The sequence below is a fragment of the Chenopodium album genome, chromosome 2 (genome assembly GCF_948465745.1).
Source record: "Chenopodium album chromosome 2, dcCheAlbu1.1, whole genome shotgun sequence".
NCBI lineage: Eukaryota > Viridiplantae > Streptophyta > Magnoliopsida > Caryophyllales > Amaranthaceae > Chenopodium > Chenopodium album.
In genome coordinates, this window is record NC_137835.1 from 64,616,434 (window position 1) to 64,629,910 (window position 13,477).

Here is a 13,477-nt window from a genome sequence, read left to right on the forward strand (position 1 = left end):
ACACGCAATGGAAAAACCTGAACCCCTCTTATCTCCCCCAAGATTAAAAACCCAAACGAAAGGCAAATTGACGAAATTTGGAACCTACAATCAATCACAGCACACTTCACTAACCTCAAACTCCTCCCATCCCCAATCAATTTCACCCCAAAAACCCATACTTTCCCCCCTGAAGCTGAGTATAAAGACAAATAATTAATTAACCCATAAATCATAACCTTCATCCCATGACTTACATCCACAATCACACCCAATTTCCTATCAAAACTAACCCCATTTTGACTACAAACAACCTGAGGTACATTCACAAATTTCCCATCAAAACCCAACAAATAAAATATCAAAACAACCCTAGACCCACCATTGTAGGGCCCAACAGTAATTTTAGAGAGCATAATTGTGCAAAAACTACTAATTTTAGAGAGTATAGTAAGATGTGTGCATCAGCTACTCAAAATACATTAAAACTAAATGTCGTACCTTGTCAGGGATGATAATTTGCCTAGATTCAATTGTCTCAATCATGTAGCGACAAAAGTAATATCCACTATCACTAGAGCCAGTAGCTTGACGAGGACACTAATCCAAACCAAAAAAAGGGGGAGGGTTAAATCAAACTCCTAGTTATATATAATGTTAGTACGTATATTATGTACTAAGCATTGCAAAATTAAATTAAAGATACAATTACCTCTATGCTTATCCATTTAATGTAAGGTTTCTTCTTTATTTTTGTGATATCCTTTGCGCTAAAATTGATCATTGCCCTACATAATTATCAAAATATTAGAGTAATAGTATTGAAATACTTTCATAAAAAGAAGTTAACATGTAACAAAATAAGTAATCTAGCACATACTTGTTGATTATTGTTTAAGAAAATTTGGGAGGTTCATCTTTTACTCCCGCGGGATCTAGCCAATGCACCAAACCAACCCATGGACAAATAACAGCCAACACCCAATGTCCACTATATTGATTAAAACAATAGAATTCAAATACAATAATGAATGTTTAAAAGGAAGAAATAAAACTGATAAAAAATTAAAAAATATGTGATAGACTCATATGCACTTACTCCTCATAATACGGGGCAAAGAAGAGCTGATTTTTGTTTTTGCCATCATTAAATGAAAATAGCCTAGATAGATAGTCACATCGATCATCGTCTTTTTTCCACAATTGGAGCATACGGGGATAGATAGTTGCAATCACAAAATCCATACAACCTTGAGATACCTTCTGTATGAACAATCTCACTCATATACCTTGCATATCATTTTTTTTTTTTAAAAAATATATTAGCTCATTAATCAAAAAGCGTTATAAATTTAACCTAGAAATGGCAAAGTATACAACACTTACATCATTAAAATTGACATGTGTGACGATTTTATCTCTCTTTGGAAGCACCAGTCAAGCATGTCTTCATAATCAAGGGAAACACGGCCACATTGCTCATTTTGAAACACTCTAGCCAAAACGGTAAAAGATTTGGTTTTACCGCTCGTTTTCATTGCAATAGCCACATCCTTAAATACTCGAACCAAATTAGAAGTCAACTTCAACTTATCAGCGTGAGTTATTGTGTACTTTCGAGTGCATGATGATTGTGACGATGGCGAGTGTGGAGATGGTGCAGCGATTTCTTTAGGGACTTGCTTATCAGCCTTGTCATATAATCACAGGAAAAAAAATCAGCAAAAAAAAAAAAAGATGATCGTATTATATAATGTGACAGATAATTATAATTTAAAACTGAATTTTACCTTCTTTATAGGAAAAACCAAGTGAGAAGGCCATATTAAATAATAATTTAAAGTTTGACAAATGAATCTTATCTCCCCTTCAGGACATGGCAGAGGTGCATTTGGGTTGATTTCTTCTTTAACACAAACTCGATAATGACCACTTGGGACAGGCTTGAAATGATGCTTGACAACTTCTCCTTCCATCCCAACATACACTTCTCCAATAGCAACTATATCGACCCCTTTGTCACTCTTAATTGCCAAGGAACAAAGATTATCAACTCCCTAAATATGGATTATGGTATTAATAAAACTTTTGTGGATTGATAAGATGTAGTAGTCTATAATTTAACACCATCAGAAGAATCTAGGATATATGTACTTACATCAAACACATAAGTATTAGGAAATAATGTTACCTGTGGAAATGGTGGGCTTGTAATGTCTTGTTCATTATTGAGTACATGCGTTTACAAATTCTCATTTTCTGGCACATATCCCTCCTTAGGCCACGCAACATGGTATGGCTCGGGTTGAACCTCAAACGCTTCAACATTCTGCTCTTGGAAGTTGAAACCATGAACCCCTTGGTCACCTTCGGAGCCAAAGACATCTAAATGATAATCTAACTGTTCACCACCAAAACCACCCTTTTGGACACTTGCTAATTGATGGGTAACTTTGTTTTGTTCTGAGGCAAGTTGGAAGCAAAGACCTTGAAGCCAACTGTCACGACCCAAACCAAGGCCATCTAAACCTTGGCCACTAGATCCACCAGCTTGGATACCTGCTAACTGGTGGCCAAATTGGTTGGCATTTGAATCACCAAGTTCTTTCAATTGCTCCGCGTTAACCTGACCACTTGACATTAAGTAAGACAACAACAAATTTTGTGTGTTAACCACATTTTCTAGTTTTGATTTGAGAGTCTTAAGATCTGATTGTAATTGACTTTGTGGTGTTGGTTTGTTGTAACCAAAGTACAGCTTATTTGTAACACCCGACCCACACCCCTAACACAACCTCCATGTTCAGGATTCTTTAATGCTTTTGCTAGGATATCATTCCGGCCAGTGGCCTCAATTTCTCCTTGGATTTGTTGAGCCTCCAATGCTTTCTAACATCAATAATTAGCAACCTAATTAAGGCAGTGTAATCTATTATAGCCAAATAATTTATTTGATTCGAAAGTAGAAACAAACTCACAATTGTTTGAGCTATTTCAAAATCAGCAGGACTGTCAAAGGTCATTGCACCATCTTTTTGTCTGGAATGTGCTCTTATCCAAACCAAATGTCGAGGAACGTCTCTAACTTGCACTCCTTGTTTCTGAATTTCAGCAGCCTGACAATACAGATAACACAATGTCATTTAACAACTAAAAGTCATCCCTTCATTAATTATTTAATGTTATTCCTTAAAAAAATCAACAAAAAATAGAAAATAATCATTTCTAAACTTACAATCTCTTGTTCATAATACAAGTACCCTTTTCGACCTCCTCAATATCTTGAAGTATTCATTTTCTCCCTCTCTCGATTCTTGTCACTTAGTTCCTTTCAATATAATAATGTACAAACAATTAATTCCCAGTTTTCAAAGGTTTTTTCACAACTATGATTAGCTATGGGCTATAATTCAAAGATTACCTTAAACTCATCATCAGTATATGTTTCAATGAATTTGGTCCAATTAGCTTGTGGTATAAATGGATATATCAAAGGTGGCTTCTTTATAATCACATTTGGATTTACTCTCTTGGTGTCGTACATCCAATCCTTTCTTAATCTGGCCTTGAAAGCTCTCCAGCGGATTGAAGCTCTCCCTAATGCATAATTTCTACGTTCTTCCGGCACTATAAATCCTCTCTACACAATTCAAATAAAAGATATCAGATATAACAATACCGAAATTCATATATCAAAACAATACCTGAGTTCCAATAAACAAGCTTTTATGAGGCTTGATCATCCTCTGGAAGCCACACTACAATCTTGATTTTTTTTTTAGGAACCCCATCTAGGCAGAAATTATATAGATAAATTAAAAATAGCTACATTAATAATATCATCAATGATGAAATGGAACGAACTAGAATTTCATCAATGATTTTTTTTTTCAACCAAGCCTCTCTAGCAAGCTGTAAACCCCACCAGATAGCTTTGCTTTAGCTTCAGCAGCCTTCAGTTCCCACCTATCACAACATTGGAAAACAGAGCAAACTGCAGCCTGCTACTTGTTCCCAGCATGCGTATGCACAATATCCTCCTGTACTTCTTTACATATAAGCATACAAGTGGGATGAACACAAACAAGCACAGTAATACTTCACTCTGTGATTCAGAACATCAGATAAGCATACAAGCGAGATGAACACAAACAAACACAAACAGATGCTCTAAAATTGCTTGCCATGCATAAAAGGCATGTTCCTCGTGTTGCTGCTATAATTGGAGCATGGATGAATATATTTCAGGCAAGCTTTCGAATTGTCAATATTTTTTGTGCTTACTGCAATTATGCATAAAATCACATTTACTGCAGTGAAGCAGCATAAAAGTTGGAGTAATAAAATCCATAACTTCATATGCTAAAGCAAGAAACAAACCCAACATTTCCTTTCAATTGAAACAGCTAAAATCCTAACACTTAAACATCACTAATTTACTAAGATTATGTAATAATCACTTTAGGGTTGCATCTGAAAGCTGCAAGCCTGAAACCACAAAAGATATGTCTTGCTATCCAAAAGTTGGTCTAACTTATGGGGTCTACAACCACTTTAACATACAATTTTGAATCAAAGAAGTCAAGAAGAAGCTTTAATTTAGTTAGTCTAAAACTGTTGCCTCTTTAGTAAAAAAATGTTAGTTTGCCAAATCAGTTTTTTTCCTCATTACCATCAAACCATTGTTCCATAGCCTAATTGGTTAAATCTCCAATATTAATTAATTACAATTTGCATTCATAAAAAGAAAAAAACAGACAATTATGTGGGACAGAGTGATTAATGAAGGATACAATACAGGACAGTCAAAACAAAGTTGGGCTGACATTTAAACTCTCAGACATTCAGCACCTGCTAAAGACTATTTGATTCGCATAAACCTCATCACATATAATCTAGTTCAAAATCCCTAGCATAAATTAAGTACTTATATTTTATGAACAGCTGAAAATCATTAATTTGACAACAAAGTTGTCAGAATGAATGCATTGTGATAATGATAAGTGATTTTTTTTATTGGACTAAAAGCAAATAATTTGAGGAATGAAACGGATAGAACTTTATTTTATTAACTCAATCTGTCACATAATTCTACAACTAACTCATGATCATGGAACTAATTAAAAAGCCTTTACATATTGAAGAAAGTTCACCAAATATGACTTTTCAGGTAAATCAAGAAAACAATGCTACTACTTGGTACCATTCATATTTGTTTTCTATTGACTTCACTGCAGCTTGATTATTACTTAAGGAAACTGTTAAAACATAGGCATTTGAGTTAAACATAAAAGAGTACAATAAAACTGAAAATTATGCCTTTTTCCTATGGTAATTATTCATGTTTCATTTGGAATAAAATAGATTCCACTGCCAAAGCTGCCACGACTCGTGAGTATCAACGTTTTATTTTCATGTATGTATGTGTAGGCATGCTCTGAAGCATATGCAACAAGGGTCCAACATCATTAACACAACATCAGTTCTTGCATATAAAGGGAGTCCAACATTGCTGGACTACACCTCTAACTCATGATCATGGAACTAATCAAAAAGCCTTTAATCTTACCGTAATGAATTTAAAGAGGTCATCAATAACTTCTTTCGGATCTTCCTCCCAGTCTTGATAATTGATATTCACTCTTTCACAAATAACTACACCAATGTATGATGAAAAGATATATCTATTTTCCCCGATTGGCACTTTATTGTGATTCCATTCCAAGGGGATTTTGACGCCACTCAGAATTGCTTTTCCAACTACTGCAGCTACTGTACGACCTCTTCGATTCTCACACTCAGCGGATTCTTCAGCCTCTCCAGTTTCAGAGGCCTCATTAGCACTTGATTGCTTTCTCTTTTTCGACATCAACCTGCAAACATACAAATATATTAGAAATCATCTCTAAGAAGTGTCATTAAAATCAAATAAAATAAAGCATTTGTCGATTATTAATATCAAGAAGAAATTATAAGTTTCAATACAAGAACCACAAGAATCAGATTTTTTTAGTAGCATAATAACCTGTACGACGCCGCTTTTTAGGTCGATTATTAGCATTACTATTTTCATTGTCATGCCAAATCCCTTCTTCATGATCACTACGTATATATGTTGTTGTATCATCAAGACTATCATCCACATTTTGTACCTCACTTGGGGTACCTCTCCTCATAAGAAATATTGTCATCATTGTCATCAATGACATATCGAGATTTTGATGTGACAACAACTGATTTTCTTTTATCACACGGGTCAGTAACATAAAACACTTGTTTAGCTTGACTAGCCAAAATGTATGGATCTTCTGTATAACCTATCATGTTGAGATTCATAGTAGTATGCCCTAAACCATCGCATACAACATTGTTATTATTGTCAGCCCATTTGCAACCAAAAATAGGTATCGAAAAACCCATATAATGCAACTCTCATATCTCTTCAATTACCCCATAGTATTGCATTTTGCTATAAACAGGTCGATTATCTTTAGCACTAGACAAATGCATCGCTTCCGCTTCAACACATACCCCGCTATTTTGCATAGTGCTTTTATCATCTTGGTCCCTAGTATAAAAAGTGTAGCCATTAATGGCATAATCAGAGAAAAACGAGGCAGAGAAATCAGGACCATTAGCTAAACTCCTAAGTCGGTCAGAAATAGTTTGTGGGGAATTTTTGATCTTTTTCATTACTTGATCCTTGAGCCAAAGATGAAATGTTTTACTTTGTTTAGTAGCCAAAGCTTTGGAGCTAGCCTTTCGATTATGCATCTTCAAAAAAGTCATATGTCTATTGATATACGGTGCAATTTCATCTTCATTGAAAAGAATATATGTGTGGGCCATGTGCCACTTTTCAGGAGACAAGTCAAGTTCTCTACGACCTATGGTTCCCTTACCCTCAAGTGTGTCACTGTGTCGAGAAGTAGAAATCCCTACTGTCCTCATATCTCCCAAACTTTCAAGGCAATATTCCATAGCTAACTCATAAAGCATTCTCTCATCGATACAAGCCTCGGGTCGGTACGCATTCTTAACATAACCATTATAAGTTTTCATTTGTCTTTCAAAGGCCCATTGAGCTCTATTGTGCACGGGACCACAAAATCTAATCTCCCTTACCAAATGAACGGGCAAATGTATCATTACATCAAAAAAATCAGAGGGAAAGTACATTTCCAATTGACACAAAATAACAACAATTTCAGTTTCTAAGAAATCCAAATCTTTTGGATTGATGACTTTCCTATAGATTGCCTTAAAGAAAAGACATAACCTGATAATGGCATATCGTAAATTTTTTGGAAAAATTGAACAAATAACAATAGGTAAGAGATCTTGCATAAGAACATGGCAGTCATGAGACTTCAAACCCACGAGTTTCAAATTCTCCATTGAAACAAGAGAGGAAATGTTTGAAGAATAACCCTCAGGCACTTTAACTCCAGCTAAGGATGCACAAAGCTCAACTTTCTCCTTCTTAGACAGTGTATAAGCAGCAGGTGGCAAATAGTCCCGTTTTCCAGTTTCAACGGCATGGAGCTCATTTCTCATATTCATTTCCTTCAAGTCAAGTCGAGCATTAACATCGTCTTTTGTCTTCTCAGAGATATTCAATAGTGTGCCAATCAAAATATCAAACACATTCTTTTCGATATGCATAATATCTAGAGAATGTCGAACAAAGAGAAATCTCCAATAAGGAAGACGCCAAAAATCACAACACTTCTTGTACCCTTTCTTAGGAATGACATCTTTATTTTTTTTAACTTGCCAAAAGTAAGTTGAATGTCTTTCACCTTTTCAAATTCTTCTTGGCTAGTAAAGACTTTTGGGCGAATTTCAAAATTTTGTTCCCCATTAAAAGCTTTCTTCATTCGACGATACTTATGATCCAAAGGAAGAAATGGACGATGATCATAGTAGACCGTCTTTCTAGATGCCGATAATCATTTACCTTTCCAATCATCTTCACATATAGGACAACCACCTTCCCCTTTTACAGAATAGCCAGAAAGATTGCCATATGCTGGATAATCTTGTATGGTGCAAAATAACATTGCTCTTAAATTGAACATTTCATTCCGATTAGCATCAAACACTTCAACACCTTCTTCCCACAACAACTTTAAGTTGTCTATGAGAGGTGCCAAATACACATCGATGTCATTCCCTGGTTGTTTAGGTCCAGAAATAAGCATTGACAACATAATGTACTTTCTTTTCATGCATAACGAAGGAGGTAAGTTATAAGCCACTAGCATGACTGGCCATGTACTATGGATGCTACTAAGGGAACTATATGGACTCATACCATCAGTAGACAACCCAAGGCGTAGGTTTCGTTCTTCACTACCAAATTAAGGGAATTGTCCATCAATAAATCTCCATTGCGGTGAGTCAGCCGGGTGTCTAAGTAACCCATCCTTTTTCCGACCAAATTTATGCCATGTAAACTTCTCTGCATATACCGGGTCTGAATACATCCGTTTAAACCTAGGAATAATTGGAAAATACCACAAAACCTTAGCTGACACTCCTTCCTTTTTCTTGTACCTTGAGAGATTACACTCTGGGCAAATCTTTGCTGATTCATTTTCATTTCGATAAAGTATGCAATCGTTAGGACACGCATGAATTTTTTCATAACGCAAACCCATTGTACATAATGTTTTTTTTACCCTGTATGTATTCTTTGGCAAAACATTATCAGATGGAAGGACATCTATCAAGAACTCAAGTAATGCTGCAAAACTCTTATCTGTCCAACTATGACCCACCTTCAAATTGTAAAGCTTAAGTGAAGCTAATAGCTTTGTCTACTTACACCCTTCATATAAAGGCTTCTCAGAATCACTCAACATTTCTTCCATCGCATTAGGATCATCATCTACTCTGTGTACGAATTGACTCGTCATGTCCTCTAATTCGTTACCCTCATCGATATTATGGCCTTGAGCATCCTTGCTTGAAATTTCTTCCCTTTTCTCACCATGACGATGCCAACAAGTATATGTTCTATCAAATTGCCTTTTACTCAAATGATTAAGTATCACATTAGCTTTGTGATACATAAGATTATGGCAGATGTAACAAGGACATGGCAATTTATCACGCCCTTCACTATTATTTTCCAAAGCGAATTTAATAAATTCCATAACTCCAACTTCATATTCTGGATCCCCTAATTTTTTTGTGGTTATCCAAGTTCGGTCCATTTCTACAAACTAGAAAGTTAAAAATAAAAATAAACTCACACAAGTCACAAAGATAACTGCTATATAATTATGGATATAATTTTAACATACACTACAATAGTTAATGCCTACAACAATGTAAATAAAAACAACCTAATAAACTCACTTTTACATGTAAATAACAATTTATTTAAGCTCTATAATTACTAAAGTATAAGATGTTGGTTGATTTAATGATGAGCATTGATAAGTGACTTTTATGTCACTTTTAGGGTGTTTATTGAGTCGTTTTCCGGCTTATTTTTCAATAATTTAGCCCATTTCGTCCTTTATTTCTATTATTTGCTTATTCTCGTCTTTTATCTTTATTTTGAGTATTTTAGTATTTTTTTAATAGTTTTTAGCTTATTTTCTTAATTTATTTAATTTATCTTATATTCTATGTTTATATTTTAAGTTTTTAGTTCTTGTTTTCTAATAAGTTCCTAGTTTCTCTCATTTTCTTATTTTATTTTATTTTCATGTTTGTTCTCTTTATTTTATTTAATTTCTTCTGATTTTATTTTTTATGTTATTTTTATTTTATTTTATTTTATCTTTATTTTATTTTATTTCGTGGTAATACCCTCGTGTTTTTGGTTGTAGGTGTTCCGGGTTTCAAGTTCAAATCGTGTTCGGGGTCCGAGGTTCGAGGCAATTCGCACCAGCAGCCCCTGCTCCTCCTTCTCACACCCACCTCCAATCAACAAATACCACCCAAATCACCAACCTCCACCATCAGCCATGCAACTCACTTCTTCCATACACCAAACAAACACCAACATCAATCACCACCACGCTGCCAGCAGCAGCACAACCCAACCACCAACCTCAAATCACCAACCTCCACCAAAACCGCAACCAATCCCCTGCTCCCATAAACCGCAACCAACACCACCTATCAGTTCACCAATCCCACACCTCAATTCGACTCCAATTCACACTCACCAATCTCCAGCCACGCACCCACCTAACAATTCCCCTGCTCCACCACGCACCTCCCATTTCGCCACCAACACCAACCAATGCCCCTTCACCAATTCACACCAACACCCCGCAAATTCACTCAACTCAGCGCATCCCAAACCACCTAAAGCACCAATTCCCCTGCTCCCCCACTTCAATCAACCACCAATCTCAGCCACCTCACCCTATTCGCACCACCTCAACTCAGCACACCCAAACCACCTGAGCCACCAATCACCCCCCGTAACAACCAACAACCCTTCACCCACAATCGACCACCAATCTCCAACCCAATTACTCACCAATTACAGGCGTTCGATTTGCCCAACACCCAAACTCACAGAGCAACTACTCGCGGCCGCGCAACCCTGTCAGAAAGCGCACACAATTGGAGTCCAAAACAGAATGATACAGTAGCTTTGCGTGACTTGCTGTGCGACTTCTGTGCGGGCGCGCAATTGTGGGTCAAGCACGAGCTTTTCACGTGGTTTTTAATGAAAATCGGACGACTGCGATGTGATGATGCTTGATGATGATGTTGATTTACGGTGGTGATGATGATTGTTTTGCTGATTGATAATGGTAAAATGAAAGCAGCAATTTTGGAAAGGGAAGGAGTTTAGGAGTCTGATTTGATTTCGTGGGTTTGGACGGGAATTGTGGGTTTTGGGATTTCTTTTTTCCTTTTTCATTTTCTTTTATTTTATTTTATTGTAAGTTTTGTTTTTATTGGTTTTTAGTTTAGTTATTTTATTTGTTTTATTTAGTTTTATTTCTTTTTAGTTTCTTTCTTTTATTTTATTTTTTTTATTTAACTTATATTATAAATACCCCTTTGGGGTTATTTTCTCACTTAACTTTTAATCAACATTTTATTTTAGATTAGTTTAGCCTTTATTTTCTCTCTCGTAGGGTTAGTTTAGGAGTAGTGTAGAGAGAGAAAGCTTGGATTTCTATGGAGTTTTTAAGAGGTTGAAGAAGCAACGGAACTTCTTCTCATCTATTCAATGAGCATTTTCTAACTTTCTCTCATCTTTATTTCTTGCTTAATTCTTAGTTTTATGCTTTTTGTTTATTAATTTGAGTAGATTAATTAGTTTATTTGTTTAATCTTGTTTTTATTCTTATTTTACCTTGTTTTCCATGTCTTTCTTCATTATGTTAGCTTAGATTTTGTTCTAGGGAAATGGATGAAGGTTATGTTAATAAATTGAATGATTGATTGTGATTAGTATGGAATTGTTTCTTGATTATTGTGTATGGATGATGCTTTTATGGATTAGAATCTTTCTAGCTAATTGATTCTATGTTCTTAATTGTGCTTTCAATCAATTGTGCGAGAGTGAGTTGGTTGAGAGCCCTAATTTCTTCCATACCTTTGCTAGGCTAGTTGCACGAGAGTGAATTAGTTTAGTAGGATAATTAACATGCTTAATTGTGCGAGAGTGAGTTAAATGTGTTGATTATTCCTAATCAAGGTAATTTTCATCTAATTGTATGATGTTATTGAATGTATTGATGTAATTGGATTCCACTTTCCCTAGTTTTAGTTATTTGTTCTTAGTTGTGTTTAGTTGAACCTCTCTCTATCTCACAAGCTTTCCTACTAGTCTAGTTAGCACAAATTGATACACTTAGTCCTTTTGGGTTCGACCCTTTACTTGCCACTATCTAGTTTAGTGAAGGTTTAGGTATTATAAATTTCTAATTTGGTTAGGGTTAGTAGTCCCAACGACCTACTTTATCCTTCGATCAAATTTTGGCGCCGTTGCCGGGGACTAAGGCGTTCATTAGTTTGTGTTGATTAGATTAGCTAGGTTCTTGTATATTATTTGATTTTGTTTGCTTTTATTTGTTCTTTGTATAAAAATGGCATGCTTATCTTTTCCTCAATTTGATGGTGAACCCGTCTATGCTTACTTTGAAAGACTAGATGGTTTTCTTAGTTACCATGGGTGTTCTCTTAATGATGCTTGTGGTATAGCTTATTGGGGCATGAATGAGTATACTAGGGGAATGGTTGAGGACATGAATAATGGTAGATTTTGTCATTTGTCTATGCATGATGCTTGGGATTTCTTCACATGGTTTGCTAGGGATTCTTTAGATAGAGAATCTAGCATATGCTATTTGTCTTGTCAATGAAAACATAATCACTAGATTAATAGCTGTTATTTTGGACTTTTCATGCAATCTTGACACCTTGGTCTTTCATTAGATCTCTAACTTATTATTTGTCTTGTATGATGATGGAGCCTTTTCTTATTTGGGTCTAAATTGAATATGTTCAACTTACATTTTACTAACAGTACCTCTATTCAGGACTGTATTTAGCAATGCATCCAGTAACACAACGAAGTGGAATTGTGGAAATAAATGTAAAATTTGTCTACAATCCTGAAATATTGAGTAATTGTGTATTGTCGGTGTCTTGAGCTGAAAACTGTCATATTGAAGCTTTAGGCCCAAGAACAGTAGATATTAACTGCATTTGCCGTTTATTTATATACTCTACATAAAACAAGCCTAGTAAATTAGATTATTAGTGCAAGGGAAGATGAGTATGTAAATTTTATAATTTTCAAGGAAGGTTGAGGGTATTTGAAATTAATAGAGCACAATTAAATAATCTAGTGGTAAACAATTTCCCCTACCCATCTTTCTTTATCTGATTAGGGTTCTAAATTGAACTTAGGTAAGATAAATTTGGCTAAAATTATTTTGATTACTATTGAAATAGATGTAATTCGACAAAATTAAGGGTAATTTTATTTAACTTACTGCAATTCAACTGAAATATTTGCATACAAACAATTGATTGAATTTAATCCTAAAACTAGAACTTTGAAGTTTTTTATAATCACCTAAAATTCAAATTGCAAATTAATTTAATAGATGAAAACTATGAATTTAATTATGTTTCCTTCATATTTCGAATGATGCATGCATTTCAATTGACAAATAATAATCAAAATTCAATTACTCAATAACAAGATTCGAACCTACCTCAGAGGAGTGGTGCGGTGCTTACAAGTTGTGCGGCGATCGGTGGTGCGGCGGTGGAGCGGTGGAGCAGCGGTGCGGCGAACAGTCAGCGGTTGAAGGACAGTGGTGGAGGTTTCACGAAAGCAATAAACAAGCAGTTCAATTTTTTTTAAGGTATAGTTAGAGTGAAAGTGATAAAAGAACGTGAAAGTGAAAGTGATAAGAGGAGAGCGCGCTATTCAATTCATTTTAGCCGCCTTTAATTAATTTGGGCAAATTATTACTATGTATATTTTTCCTCCTAATAA

General features: G+C 35.2%; 1 long non-coding RNA gene across 1 annotated transcript; it reads right to left on the reverse strand.

The window, feature by feature from the left end:
• Positions 1-984: 984 nt before the first annotated feature.
• LOC145586396 (uncharacterized) lies at positions 985-13,270 on the reverse strand. The gene is made up of 3 exons (XR_014100934.1): positions 13,191-13,270; positions 1,366-1,401; positions 985-1,268 (listed from the first exon to the last, which is right to left on the reverse strand). It is a non-coding gene; the product is annotated as an uncharacterized LOC145586396 (long non-coding RNA).
• Positions 13,271-13,477: the final 207 nt, after the last annotated feature.